The following is a 16,134-nucleotide window of genomic DNA, read 5'->3' on the forward strand; positions in this document are numbered from 1 at the left end:
ATAGGTTTAAACTGACTAAAATATGACGATTTAGGGTGAAAACGACGTAACATAGGGTTTAAACGAAGTGGGAAAATTCAAAAAGACCCCGGGGAAAATTTCTCTCTGACCAATCGACGGTCAAGACAAACGGTCCGTCGATTGCCTAACGCCCCATTGTTGGGTCCGTCGAATGGGCCTGTTGGACATGCCTTTACAAAAATGGGCATCACGTTTTACTAAGAGATTTGATTTTAAGCAGGTCTGTGGCTATGGAAAGATTATTCAATTATCTATTTGTGGGTAGGTCATGGGACACCTAATTCGATTTGTGCTTAGAGTTATGAGCATTTGAAGTTAACCCAACTGCATTTCCCCTAAACTATCTTCAAATTTTTAACCTACAGTAATACGTACAGACTTTTGACCCACCTACAGACCATGCTGGTCATCCGTAGATCTTGTAAAAGAGTGGGTGAAAGGAGTATGGATCGACGGTCACGGACAACGGAGTGTAAGTCCTATTGTCGTCCAAGACTTGACTAATTTTTTGGGCTGAAATTTTTGGGAGTTTCTGATCCAATGACAGTCATGCAGGACCGTGGGTCAGGCTACGGTCTTTTGATGCCACCGTTGGTTGCACCTCTTGATTTTTCTATAAATCATGTTTTTGATTTGTTTTAGATACGGGGTGTTACAATGATGATACTATATGATTCTTTTTAACTTAATTAATAAAGGTTTTATTAAAATAGCATGACTTGTATGTTTCAAATAAATTATCCTTTTTGCATGATTTGTATATGTCATACATAATATAATGTTTGTACTAATCGCATACTTTTCTATACTTTATAAATATAGGTTTGAGGAAAGCTAAAGGTTAGAAGACTAAGTCTATCCTCATATATTCGAGGGCATAGTGTATGTTTCATTAGTTTCTTATTTTAATACTTGTAAATAATATTTATATATTTAAGGCTCGCGTCCCTACGATGTTTACGGTGTATCTTTTAGATTTTCTTGTGACGATGACGCTTAATACTTTTCTTCAATAAATATGTTTCTTATTATTATCTTCTTGAGAAAAGTTTTAATTTCGTACTACTTTTCATGCATTATGTAATGAATGATAAAAAGGAGGCTTGTGTAAGAACTCTGAAAGGTCAAGCACTCCTTGTTCTGGCCTAAGAGTAGCCCTAACTTCTAGGGTGTACTTGTGGGTAGTTACAAATATGTTTGTTGGGTTTTCAAAGGGTTTAATAGAAAGTAAGACTTGCAACTTTTTTGATGAATTGTGACGTCAATTAAAAGTTGTGACTTTTATGAAGAGTTGTGACTTTTACTTAAGTTTGTGATCTTTCATAAGGGTTGAATGTTTTCTAGGATTGTTACAATAAACATTCATTCATATTATACTTTGTTGTCTATAAATAGAAAACAAATTCCTCTGATTTTTAGAACAACCAATTTTCTAGAATCCTTTACTATAAAATTTAGCATTTTCAGTGCACTCTACGATTGTTGAATTGTTCGATGACATTATGGATATAGGTATCGATGTACCAGTTAGTAAAATCATTATATCATGATGATATATTATGTTAACCTCATATACTTGAGGGAAATAATTTCCTTAAGGACATACTTCTATTTAGTGTGCCCGATTTCTTCCTCAATAATATATTTAATGAATTATTTATTATCTACTTTTGATTCTATTTTCTCTACTGATTAAATTTTCTATATTGCAAAATAATCTTAAATTTTTCTTTGTTTCTTACCAAGTTTTATAAAGTTTTTACAATAAGTAACTTAAGGAAACTAATATACTTAGGGAGTGTGATCATGGAAGTAAAATATTACTGGACTACTTCTCTAAAATTTTGTTATTAATTTGGAAAGGTTGAAGTGATAGTGTACTAGATGAATTGTTGGTATTCTCATTAAGATTACACCGGGTAAACTTTTTATTATTTTTATAAGGAGGAAAATAGTTTCTAAAAGTTTACATGATAAATATTGTATGTCGTTGCAAACGATTTGCAAACCATATATTCTGGACGCAAATGGCCCCGAAACTGTTGGGCTTGGGGGATAAACTACGCGGAGGCCCAGGAACTAGGCAGCCCAATACAATATTCTCTGGGATTCAGGGTGAGGATATAGCTTTTATTGATGTCATATGTATTTTTGGAAAATTATGTGTGAAGTGAATAAATAGTTTGTTCCTCTCATCTTTTTGTGGAATCTAAATTTCTCATTTATTCTTATCTCTATCTCTAGCTACTTTATATTTCAGTACTTCTCCTTGTAATTCAAGTGTTGTCATTGCAATTTAGCTATCTTGTTATATGATGTTAGGATAATTGTGTAAATAAATCCGGTTTGTTTCATCGGTGCTTTCATCCAGAGGTTTTCAATGGAGGACATATATAGAAAAAACAAAGATTTAATTTAGTTAATAATGGATACTTGGTTAAAGTTTCTCACTTATACTCGTTCAATGTTATGCGAGTTGGTTGGAAACCTTACTACAAGTAAGCCCGGTTCATTGGAATTTCAACAATTTTATGGCAAGAATGCATAGTTATGGATTTTCAGAATGAACTCTACTTTAACATTTTTAGATTAAGAAAACTACAAGTTTGATCTCGTGTCATGCTATCTAGACGAGAAACTTTTACACTGGTATCACTAGCTTTTTCAGAACAAATACTTAGCGGATTGGAAAAATTTTACTTGTTTGGATATAGTATATACTATAGAATAATTATGATTTCATTTTAAGAGATAATATATGCGTTTATGGTGTCTTTTACTCATATAGTAAACTAGTTTTCGAACACATGTGTTTCATCCATATATAGTGCTAATTAATATAAATACTTCTAATATATAAGTGTATGATGTGTAAAATACAAGCTCAAATCTTTTACCGACGATTTTATTTAATTGATGTTATCATCGTTGCAAGACACATTATATAAAAAAAAAATTATCAAGTGAATTGAAGTGTAACATTATAATGATTTCAAATATACAATTGTTATGATAGGTTAATTAATTTACTTGTTAAGAGTACATTTCTTTATACGTCAGAACACATAATTTAACTGTCGGTATAATAGATGCAAAATTTTAATGCCTTTAAATTTCATTCTTCTAGGAATAGTAGCCTCCATTTTTTTATGCATACATATCTGAAAGTTGTAATCGAAGAAGAGATGAGTTATTTTTTAGTTTTAGAGAAAGTCGATAAACGTATATCTTTCTTAGGATGATTAGTAGATAATTATCATGTTTATAGTGTACACCTACAAAAGAAATAGTATTTATAGGTCATAAAAATAATCGTTGTTTAAATATATATTGGACATGAATATGTACTCTTCGTCTTCTATGACATATTCAAAACTATTACTTCTTGCATATATAACTTTTGAATTATGAAATACAACACAACCACTTTTTATATATTAATAATATGATACAAAAAAGAAAATAATATAAACCAATAATTATATTTGAAAAAAATGAATGCATAAAGAAAAAATAACTTTAAATTTATGTATATATACATATGAAGCAACCAAAAAAAAATTAAGTATAAACAAATTTGAAATCATAAAAAAAATTCCAATGAAATAGAAGTATATTAGAAAGATAAATAAACAAATAATAAAAGTATCACTCCCTCTAAGTAAGTTTAGGTTCCAGCATATATACAATGATACATCAAATCAAAACTTTATAAAACATAATTATATTCATTAAAAAAAAAGAACAATTAAAGTGCTACTCTACCCTACTAAAGTTTAATTTCTACTGTTCATACAATTATGTACATAATGAAAATAGAGTTTAAATATAAATAGGGGATATTAAGTGATGTGAAAATATTTCAAAAAATTTGAATATAATATTTAATATAAATTTATGTATTTTTGTAGTCATAAATATAACACATAAATAAGAGAAAATGAAATGGTTTTTACCTAATGAAATTAAAGTGTTGTTTGATAAGGAATTCTGTCTTCGTGGTTTACTTATGTGGTTGGAGAGAATAGTCACGCATTTATATGAGTGTTGCAAGTATCTAATATGTTATTATTTAATTATATAATTATTAATTAAATATAATTGTAAATGGCAGATTTTAAAAGAAATAAGTTGTGATCTTTGACTTCTGTTTAAAGATGTTATCCACAATACATAGACTTTTGAACTTCCTTTTAAATAAAGAGAAAATATATTAAATCCACTTGAACATGGCCGCATACATTACTTTAGTACTTAAATTATACGGGCATTAAAATATCCCTTAACATCTTTAAATTGTATTAAATACAACCCCGAGAGTAGAATATCATTCTCACCTGCCACATCACGTCATAGCCATGTAAGCACCACGTCATTAATTTTGAACATTTTTTTCTTTTTCACTTTTTTATTAAACATTTTCTTAAAATTCATTACAATAATAATGAATTAAAATGCATTTTAAAATCAATATTGCCACATATTCTTCCACCCCTTCTCTTCTAGCCCCCCCCCCCCCTTTCTTCTTTATTGATTTTCACTATTTATAAACTTCACCGGCTCTTTTTTTTTCCGAATTTTTAGAATTCAATAGTTTTTTCTTCTTCAACATTCCTCTAATTTTTTTTAAAAAAAATAGCATACTTACTTTTACTTCTTTCAAACCGTCTCTCTCCCACAAATTTCCCCATTGGAAAATATTATTTTTTTATTTTAATTTTTTCTTAACAACTTAAATTAAAAATAAATATTGTGTTAAAAAGTTAATAGACCCACATTTTTTGCATCACAACTAATAGAATTTCTAATGACTTACTTTAAATTAAAAAAAGTATATATTTAGTAATATGAATCATATATTCTGTTTTGTGATTAAAGAAGGGTGGTTGAGGTGAGGGATGAAGATCTTGGAAAAATTTTAATATGGAAGAAAGAAAGGTATGAGTGTTTAAATGGGGAAAAAGATATTTGAGGAAGACAACAAAATAAAGAGAGAACAAAAAGAAAATTTTTTTAAAAAAATTAATTGAACCCCCAAATTTCCTTTACTTCTAAAAAAGAAATTTCACACATTCTTTTTACTTTAACTTGAAAAATAACTTTAATAATTCTGACTTATATATTGGCCAATAAAAAATATTGTGACTGTGATTTTACCTTTAAGTTTTTTCTTAATCATGTAACGTGCTTTGAGGACAGTGAGTACACTGACATTGCCATAAGAGCTCTCATGGTGGTATTTTATTAGTTAAGAATTGTTAACGGGGTAAATTAAACGCTCATATAGTCAAAGTACTAAAATATTTTTCTGCCAAGTTCAGGGGGATTTGATGTATTTTCCGTTAACCAAAAATAAAAGAATTATTGAAAAAGATGACTAAAAGTGTGAAAATCAGTTATTTTACCTTAAAAATGATAATACTCATTCAATTTTACAAGGTCATTTTGGTATTTCAAATTTTCATTTGTGTTGTTCCCACTTATAATAATATATGATGATTTAGTATATAGAGTCTATGTTTATATGCAGAGAAATCAAATCATTGGTTCTTAAAAGTAGAAATTTTTTAATTCAAAATCTGAGGTAGGAATTAGACATGCCATTAATGAGATTGTAGCACAAGATTATATGTTATTTTGTAATGATTATGAGATTGGTATAGTGTCAACTTCTTTTTCTAGTGCATTTTGTAGATCATGAACGGGATTGAATAGATATTGTTGCTTTTGAATGTGTAACAAAACATATTCTCTAAACTATTAGATATACTTATATTCTTATTCCTGATATAACAATTATATTTTGTATCTTTTAATTATAGTTTTAATTTATTAAAATGTGTGATTCTAAGATGGTTCAATATTTCTGGTATATTGGATGATGATAATATATATTTTTCAAATAATCGTTTAGTTTACAAAATCCATGTCTCGATATATAGATTGATGATATGCCTTTTTTAGAAGCATAAAATTTTTCCTCGTGTTAAACATTGGTAGTGTATTTATTAATCAAACATATGAAATAAGTTAAGAAGTGGCCTGAAGGAAATCGATCACTGAATAAAACTCGTCACTAATTTGATATATTGATTTCTATTTGCAATCTTTACATGGGGAATTACATATGTGTCTAATGGAGAATTTCGAACTATAAATAAAGGAGTGCAATTAAAAAAATTTGACCGAATAATTTGTAGTTTACTATGTTAAAACTAATTCAAATTAATTAGTCCAGATTATTTTCATAATAGGAAGTCGAGGTAATAAACTTCATTATCCCTACCCTGAACATATTAATTAGAACTCAAAATCTATTCTAAAGGAAAAATGAAGAAGTATGTGTCTTTCTTTATTTTAAGGAAAGAGAGTTGAACGTATCTTTCTCTATTATAGGTAAGGGAGAAAACCTTAACTTTTTCTATTCTAAGGAAAGGTAGAACATGACTTTTTCTTTTCTAAAGAAATGTAGATGTATATGTCTTTCAATTATAAGGAAATATATGATATTCCTTACTCATGGACTACAAAGAAATCTCTATAGATAGATATTCTTCAAACCCTTGATTGGAGATAAGTTTTTTTAAGAAACTTGCCCACCCAAGTATTGAGTGATTTCGGACGTGAACTTAGGATCACTATATGAAAATAGAATTGTGGTTTTGTTTATGGACTAGCTTATGGATTTCTTGAAGGTTCTTTTTTGTAGACTAGCTTGCATGTGAATTTGAAGGAATCTGCTCTCCCTTTATATGCTCTAACATGTGAAAAATAACACAGTGAAGATAATGCCTAGTTTGTTACAGAAACGAAAGCAATAGAATACAAAGAATTTAAATGTGAAAATGACTAAGAAAAAAACTTATGCAGAGATTTATACATTTGTGAAAAAGAAAAGGAAATTACATAAAACATATAATTAAAAAACTGAAATAGATCATTATCCTACTTTTAAGTCATGATATTAGCTGTGGCAACTATTCCTAAAATAACTGAAAGAAGAAATACATGAAACATTGAAATAGACATTTCAGTACTAAAGCAACTAATTAATACTTCTTCTTGCATTAGGAGTAAGAAATTCCAAGTTGGTCCCTCCGTAACTCGAACTTGGTGATAGGAAGGGATATCTTAAATACATCTACTAGCTGATCATCGATTTGTACTAAACCAGATCACTCTCCTTTTTTCTGCACATCACTCAAGAAAAACAAATTTACATTTAAATGTTTAGTCTTTTCGTAGAACACTGGATTATGTAAAATGGCTATTGCATCTTGATTATCAACATGTACCTCAGTATTGACTTTTTTTCTCAATATTAAATGCCGGAAATATTTTTTCACACATAAGGTTTGAATTATTACTGAAGTTGCATAAACGAATTTATCCTCTACTGTGGATTGTGCCATAGTTTCCTACTTTTTATAACACCAAGGGAAAATTCGTGATCCCATACTTAAAGAGTATCTTGATGTACTTTTCATATCGTCAGTGGATCCAGCCCAATCACTTCTTGAGAATCCATATTGTTTGAAAGTCTCACAATTCTTGAATTTGACACCATATTAAATAATACGTTCAATGTAACTTATAATTCTTTACGCTGCTCGCAAATGCATTTTATAGAACAATGCATAAATCTTGATAATAAACTTACATCAAATAGAATATTCGGTCTTGAAGCATTGATATTCATCAAACATTCAATGAATCTTTTGAAATTTTTTTCATTCACTTTATCAGTTCCATCATCTTTGTTGAGCCTCTTCTTTGGATTCATTGGTGTGGTTGTTTCCTTGAAATTTTTTCATATGAATTTTCTTAAGTATCTCTCCAGCATACTTCGTGTGAAATATAAAAATTTTATCACAACTTTGCTTGATTTCAATTCTCAGAAAGGATGTCATTGGCCGCAAGTCTTTCATTTCAAAGACTTGCATCATTTACTTCTTAAACTCCTCAACAAGCCACACATTATTTTATGTTACCAAGAGATCATCAACATAAAGGGAAACAATGAGAAGATTAGTTTGTTTATGTTTGACATAAAGAACGACTCCATATAAACTTCATTTAAATCCCAAACATAACAAGTCATCTTTAATCCCGTTATACAATGCTATTAGACCTTGCTTTAATCCATAAAGAGCCTTTTTAAGTATAAATTCTTTTGGTTCTTTTCCTTACTCAAAGATACCCTTGGGTTGGTTTACATATATTTCTTCCAGTAGTACACCATTTTAAAAAAAGGAAGATTTCACATTTAGATGAAACACTTTCCTGCCCTTTTTTGTTGCTACTGCTAGCATCGATCTAATGGTGTCCAATCAGGCTACTGGAGCAAAGGTGTCCGAGTAATCAACACCAAATATTTGGGAATATCCTTTAATAACTAGCCTAGTCTTGTCTTTATTGATTGAACCATCAAAATTGAACTTGCTTCTAAACACCAATTTTACTCAAATTATGGAACACCCCACTAATAAAACAAACAAAAAATTAGTTTTTCAGAAAAATCTGCAGGTGCTACAAACGGTGGCATCAACGGACCGCATCCTGAACCACAGTCCATCCTACACAACCGTCTATGAGATCAGAAATTTCCAAAAATTTAAGCCTTGAAAAATTAGTTAAGTCTTGGATGACGGATGGACTACGGTCTCTAGGACAGAAGACGGTCCGAAGTCTGTGACCGTTGATAAAGACACCCTTCACCCACTCTCTGACAAGATCTAGGGATGACCATCACATTCTATAGGTGGACCGACGGTCCCTAGGTGGACCTACGGTTCGTAGGTTTGACTGCAGGTGGAAAATTTGAAGATCGTTAAGGGGAAATATAATTGGGTCAACTTCAAATGATCATAACTCATACCAAAAAATGAATTATGTGTCCCATGACTTACCCACATATAGGTAATTGAATTATCATTCCATATCCACTAACCTTTCTAATATAAGATCTCCGAGTACAATGTTATACCCATTTAATTAACGTCTTGTCAAACAGGCCCTAACAAAAGACCCAACGACGGGGCGTCGAGTAGACGACAAACTGTTTTTTCCTCGTCGTTGTTTGGTCCGACAGCAACCTTCCCAGGGGTCTTTTGGACTTTTTCCACTCAATTTAAACCCGAAGTTACGTTGTTTTCACCTTAAATCATCATATTTTAGTAACTTTAAGCCTGGAAACATAATTAAAACATATCTAAGTCAAATCATTCAATCAAAAATTAGAAAAGTAGAAGCAAGAAAGGAGAAAAGACTCAAGAACCCTACTTCAAGAACGAAACAAGTGTGTTCCTTTCATCCATTGGGTCCCTAGTTTTTAGTCATATTTTTTATTCTATTATCATGAATAAAGCAGGGGTTTCTAGAACTTTATTAGAACTTCATGAATTTATTCAATAAATGTTCCAATTAAGATTATCATGTTATTATTGAGTTTATTGCATGAATTTCAGAACCCTAGATTTGTATTTCTTTAGTTCTTTAATTACACATGCTAGGTCAGATATTTCATACACTTCTGATATACATATCTTAGTTATAAATGCATAATTACTAGATTAATTGTTTCATTCTCAGTTTGCACATTCAGTTTTGAACTATCCAGTATTTACAAAAATTAAGACATAAACAGTACCATTATATAATTCATTTGGAGTAGAATAAATAGACTTGGACTAGGGTTTAGCGTAACCAATAGTCCCAAAAATACTAGCAAAGTAGGTTGTAAGTCCCCTCTGTGGGCAATCAGTTTAGTGATCATGACAACATGTCTTTATACCTTTGGATGTGTATATTGGGTCCTCTCAATGGGGCGTATACATCGGACTCCATATTTAGCTCATGAGATTTTAATACCGCTTATGAGTAGATCCCACAGATAAGTTAGACTCTATGCATTGACCATTTATAAGTATATTCAGTATTCAATTTCAGCATGTTATAAACTAGTATTTTTTAATCCAGTTAGCTCAGAATTCATTTTATCATGTATGATTATTATACTTGCTATTTTGCTAGTTCAAATATGTTTCATTTCAGCTTTACTCTATCCTAAATGTTCAGTACCTTTCAAGTGCTGACCCCTACGTGCGCTACATTTCTCATGATGTAGGTTCTTATTCTTAGCATCTATATCACACATAGATTGATTTCCTGATCTCCAGTTCACCAGATTCAGTGGTGAGTCCTCATTCTCTGAGGACAACAATCATGTGTTTCATTTCTGTATTTTCTCATTTAGTTTAAGTTTTTGCTAGAATTTGTTAGGTCTTGTCACAGTATTTCTAGTCTAGTTTAGATGCTCATTTTAGACATAGTTAGATTAAACTTAGTATTGAGTTATTATTTCCTTTGTATTAAAGTCATTGTTTTCAAATATATCAGTTTAGAATATGGGTATTTCCCATCTTTTCAAATTAAATTAATATTCAGCTTCCACATCAGTTTATTATCTTTTGTATGTTCATGATCATGCCAGCAGCATGGGATCACTTGTGGTGCTAGGTTCCGTGTCCGCGTCTCCGGGGTAGCTCGGGGCATGAAAAATGACCTTTTTATGTTTCATTCGGTCAACTAACTCCAAAGATTTAATTTTCTTGATCATTAGCATCTCCTACTCCATGGTGTTTCTCCACTTATTATCTTGAAGTTCTTTATTGTGTCCTGCAGGTTCACAAACTACCATATTATTTTTTTGGTAAATGTAAAGAATAGTATTATACCTCTAATTGAAAGATCATTCACCAACTCATTTTTCCAGAAATCATATGCTTCCTTCAAGTCCCATTTCTTTTCTTCATCAAAGTGCACATCTCTACTAGCAATCATCTTATTGGTTTGTGGATTATATACTTTGTAGGTTTTGAGGATAAGCTATAACCCACAAATATTCCACGAAGTGCCTTTTTGTCAAGTTTTTCTCTTTTAAACTCTGCCACATGAAAGAATCAAACGCAGAGAAATACTTTAAAATTAATATTAAGCCTGGAATGGAGTTTTATTGAGAAATGCTTTAGTCGGAACCCCATTTTTGAGAAATACTTTCGTATTAGATGCCTCAAACAAAATGCTTGTTGACAACTCTTTATCATTCAACATGTACCATGACATCTCCATTATATATCTTTTTATCCTTCCACCAACTCCATTTGTTTAACAGTATATGGAGAAGTAAGATAATGAGTGATACCTGCGTCCTAACAAAATTTGTTAAATTCTTCGGAATTATACTATTTTCCATTGTCAGACTGTAGGGATTTGATTCAGCCAACACTTTGATTTTGCACCATTTTTTGAACATCCACAAAATTCCAGCCGCTTCTAATTTATATTTCATAAAGAAAATCCGGGAGAATCTTGTATATATATAACATAGTATAGACAACCATTAAGGGATGATGTTCTTTGAGGTCCTACAACATATGTGTAAATCACTTGCAACCTTTGAAAAGAGTGCCACGTTTCTTCAAGAAATGACGTCCTATTCTTCTTACAAATTTAACAATCTTGACTACTTGTTATGTGATCAATTAAGTTTGATGTACTCTTTAAATATCTTCCTTTTTCAGCATCCATAGTGCTTGTAGATGATAATGGCCAAGTCTCTTGTAAGATCCGAAAATGACTTAGGTGAGGCTCGATCCTAACATGCTTTTTCATTATCTTGTAAGGTCCTAATGTGGTGTAAAATATTCTATTGAGGCAATGTATAATAGTTTAGGTGCATTGGATGTCAAATGTCAAAGGCCGACTAAGATGTTTAATGCCTAAGTCACCTATGTGCCTCATATGCGGTTTTATATGTTCAAGTATGATTAATTAGGCTATACAGTCCTTATATTAGTTATTATTGTTTATATAGGAAGTGTGTCATGTATCGTGAAGTTTGAAGTTTAACGAGCCAAGAACGTCCATGACGTTCGAAAGGTTTGCCTTGTAATAACCTTGTGTGTATATGCATGTTTCATCAAGTTTTATGTGTTCGTTTTGGATGAAATTCATGTGATAGTTCCAAAACTCCTATATTATCATGTTTTAGATGAAAACTTTCGGGCAAACGTCCTCAAGGACCATCCACGAGTCCTTGAGGAAGGACCCATGATTGGTAGCCAAGACTGTCCAAGACAACCCACCTACAGAAGGCAATAAACGCGTTGTAGCTGAGGTGTCGTCGATTGGTAAATAGTCGTGGAAGAGGATAGGAAAAATACCAACCTTAATCCTAGACCAAGGAACAACATTACGGTCCGTTGGTGAGGGACAGGCCATCGATGGTCCTCTGTCTGTGAGGACTGTCTTCCGATTAGGTTCACTGTAATGTTAGGGGTGAAATTGTATACTCACCACACTTACAAATAAGATAAAGGGCGTTTCTTCAATGGTCTTTTGGGTATTTTAAATATGCTTATAAGCCTAAAACAGTTATAAGATTCCATTCTTCAAAATTAAAACCTAAATTCTCTTAGAAATTCTGTAGAACTCCATTGGAGCCAAAACTGAAGGAAGTAATTTGAATTGTGAAATTTAGTGGAGATTATACATTAAATTGAAGAATTAGATTAATTAAGGTATTGTTTTTATCCTTGAAACTCTATTGATCAAGGATACTAACTTTCAAAAATATTTGAATAGGTTTTGAAAGATAAATTGTCCAATTTCATAATCTATCCACATGTTATGGCATTAAAGGTTTTAAAGAATTGTATATTAATTGAATTTTTATTAAATAGATGATTTAAAATCAACTAAACTATGAACCCATGAAATTGATGAACCCTACATTTTGACTAATTTATCTGTAATGTAATTTTCATGAATTGTAGTGTAGTTTTCTATGGGATATTGAATGATGTAATAATTGTATTGAATTTATATCAAGATTGTATTAGATTATTGAATATGTATGGAATTATTAGTTATGGTCATGGGTAAGGGCCTTATGATATTGAATTGGATGATTTAGTGTTGGATTGAAGTTTTGAGAATGGAGTGGTTGTACTGTGCCCTAATATCCTTTATTTTATGTTAATTAGACTTCAATTATGTTTTGATTGATAATATCCTCTTATGGTGGCAGTGCTATGTGTTTAATTGCATATGATGTAGCCTTCTCGATGTTATTTTATGTAATATGATGATCATGGCCTTGTCGCCAACTGCATGAAGTATTGTGATTATAATGTTAAGTTTCATAATATCTATATATATGACATGTAATGTGAATGTATATGTGTTCTTCTATTATTACTATTGAGGTGATCATATTATACTATGACTACGTCTTAGTGTGTTTAGTCTTAGAGTTGATGCATTGTTATTCCAAAGTTACTATATGAGTCCATGATGGTCATATTGATGATTGTATGGTAGTTTATAGGATGACTCAAAGATTATAATGTTTACTTCTATGTTCTTCCAGAAGTAGATTTAATATGTGTTATAGTGAAATATGTCGTGTCTTGTCTTGATGACTTGTGTCCCTTACATTATACATGTATGAGTTATACGTGGATATGAGATGTCTTGATTGAGGATGCTAAAGACTCTTAGTCTTATATATATGAATGACATGAGACCTGAAATGATGTTAAGAGAGTCCTTTATGTGAAATCTTTAACCTAGTGGGAAAGTTATGAATGTTGAAGTCGAAAGTCATAATGGTACCTTCAAGTAAAGGAATAATAGACTAAAGGTTCATTATATGGAATGATATCATATAAAACCTTAGAAAATTCGTTATGAGCTTCTTGTCTCCATTGTAAGGTAGCCCTAGTGGACCTCTTTTGTAGGGTAAATGTGATTGGGTTATGAACTACATATGGAACCACTTTATATGAGCTTCAATGTAAATTACTTTTTGAGAACAAAGGCTAGCATCGAGTGAATATGGTAAGGGATGTATTTCTATTTAAATAATTAGACAAGAGTGCAAAGCACAACTTTCATATTCCTTAACCGTGTGCCTACATAAGATGTGCCAAAGTTCTACCATTGGCAAGTAGAACACCCTTATCGGAGTAGGATAGAACTCCGGATTCCGTGCTTTTATACCATTGTCTATGTTAGTTATTGCTTATTCTCATCATATGTGATACCTACTAGCATTACAGAAGTTTGATGAGTTTTAGATGGTGGTATGAGACTCTATCTGGTCATTGCTCACTAGGTTTGGAAGGTGTTAGTTGTATTACCTAGGTCTTGTCCAAGATAATTAATTGAATGTACTTTATGTGATGAATGAGACTTAAATGAACTAATGAATGTAATCACTTCAGTTATGAAAGCATGTAAATAAAATAAGAACTTACTAAGAGTAGATAAGGGTTGTCTAATTAGGCTGTGAAGGGGGCATATGAATGGTCACTTTATATATTAACTAGATAAGTCTTAAGAATGATTCTAGTTAGGAAATATGTTGAACATGTAGACATGATCTAAACTTAGGTAGTCTGAAGTATTATTTAGGTAATCTTAAAGAGCCCAATCATAGATGTTATCTTCTTTATTTATTTAAGTATGTCTTTTAATAGACTTTATAAGGAAAATGACATATTATATATTTGTCGATGTATAAAGTGAGTATTATTCTATCTTGGGTATTCTATATGATTTATTTTAGTGTGTGTAAGTGGTTGTATAGGCGGTCACTTTACAACTAACTCAAGTGAGACTTAAAATCATGTTTAGTAAAAGGATCTCATGATTTAGGTGTATGGTTAGTTGTAAATGTGTATGTGTCTCATTATAAGTAGGCTTGAGGATCATTTTGGTATGCTTATAGAGGGCTTATGGGCGGTCTCTATTTGTATGACTTATGTGAGTCATATGATAACTTTGAGTGAAGTAAGTACATACTATAAGGTGTCTTAGCTGAAGGTAGTAAATTCATTGTAATAGTGAAGAACTTCACTTTACAATGAAGTGATGTTACTGTTAAGGGTCTTCCAAAAAAAATGATAAATTGTTTAACTGTTTACTTATGTTTTTCTATGTTGATAGTATTGTTCTTATGATTATTATATGATTTTTAAATGAAATATACATGTTTGTAATAAAATATTCATTTTCATGATTTTATGCATAAAGCCATACTTAGTACAATTATTTCTACTAACTCCACACATTTGTTTATCTCTAAAGTGGTAGGTGAAAGGTTAGAAGGATCTTGAAGGAAAGCTTACATTCTATTCTCGTTCAAGAACAGTGAAGTATGTCCTCAATTGACTCGAGGCTACATATATGTCTTTTATTTCAAACTATTATAATGTACAAAGTATATTTATATTTTGAAGTATGAGCCGTGTCCCAATGTATTCTTGTGTCCATGTTTGATGAGATTGAGACTTACTAATTAGTATGATTTCTAATAAAGGATGTTATTAAAGATATCCTAATATTTTGTGAAAACTTTTAATTTCGCACTATTTTTCATTATGTATATGCGATGAACGATGCGTAAATGGCTTGTACAAGACCTCCGAGAGGTCATGTACACCGGTAGAAATATGAGATTGGCCCTAACTACTAGGGTGTGGTTTCGAGATGTGACATCTCTTGTGCCAGGTTTCTATTAAAATTTCTTTCATGGAATAAGCTAGTTTCTCTTTCTCTATTGGATCAAAAGATAAACTCCTTCCTGTCATCTTCACCCTAAAAATTTCATTTGCAGTAGTATCCGTGATTTGTAAGTCATGGTCTTCGAAGAAAACCCTGAATCAGTTTACCATTAGATGTCCAACGATTAATTTTTTTTTATAAATTTCAGGAACATAAAAAACCTCTGAAATTTTCTATGTGACACTACTCGTTTCGATAGCTACTATTATAAATTCATTCACAGGTAGGTGATCGACATTTTCTATCTGAACCTTTGAAAGTTCGGTGTGCTATAATTCCTTTAATTAACTCTCGACATGGTTCATGTTGTTAGTGCAACAACTTTCAATTAACTTAGAATATGTTGAGCTCTTACTTTAAAACCATGTTGCAGCAAAAGATGATCCTCTTCTTCTTGATCAACAACCTGAGCATTTCCTTCATGCTGCAGAGTCTTATTCTTGAAAATTACTACTTCGTGTCAAATATTATTGCACTTCTTGC

This window comes from Solanum lycopersicum, chromosome 7, assembly GCF_036512215.1.
Source record: "Solanum lycopersicum chromosome 7, SLM_r2.1".
NCBI lineage: Eukaryota > Viridiplantae > Streptophyta > Magnoliopsida > Solanales > Solanaceae > Solanum > Solanum lycopersicum.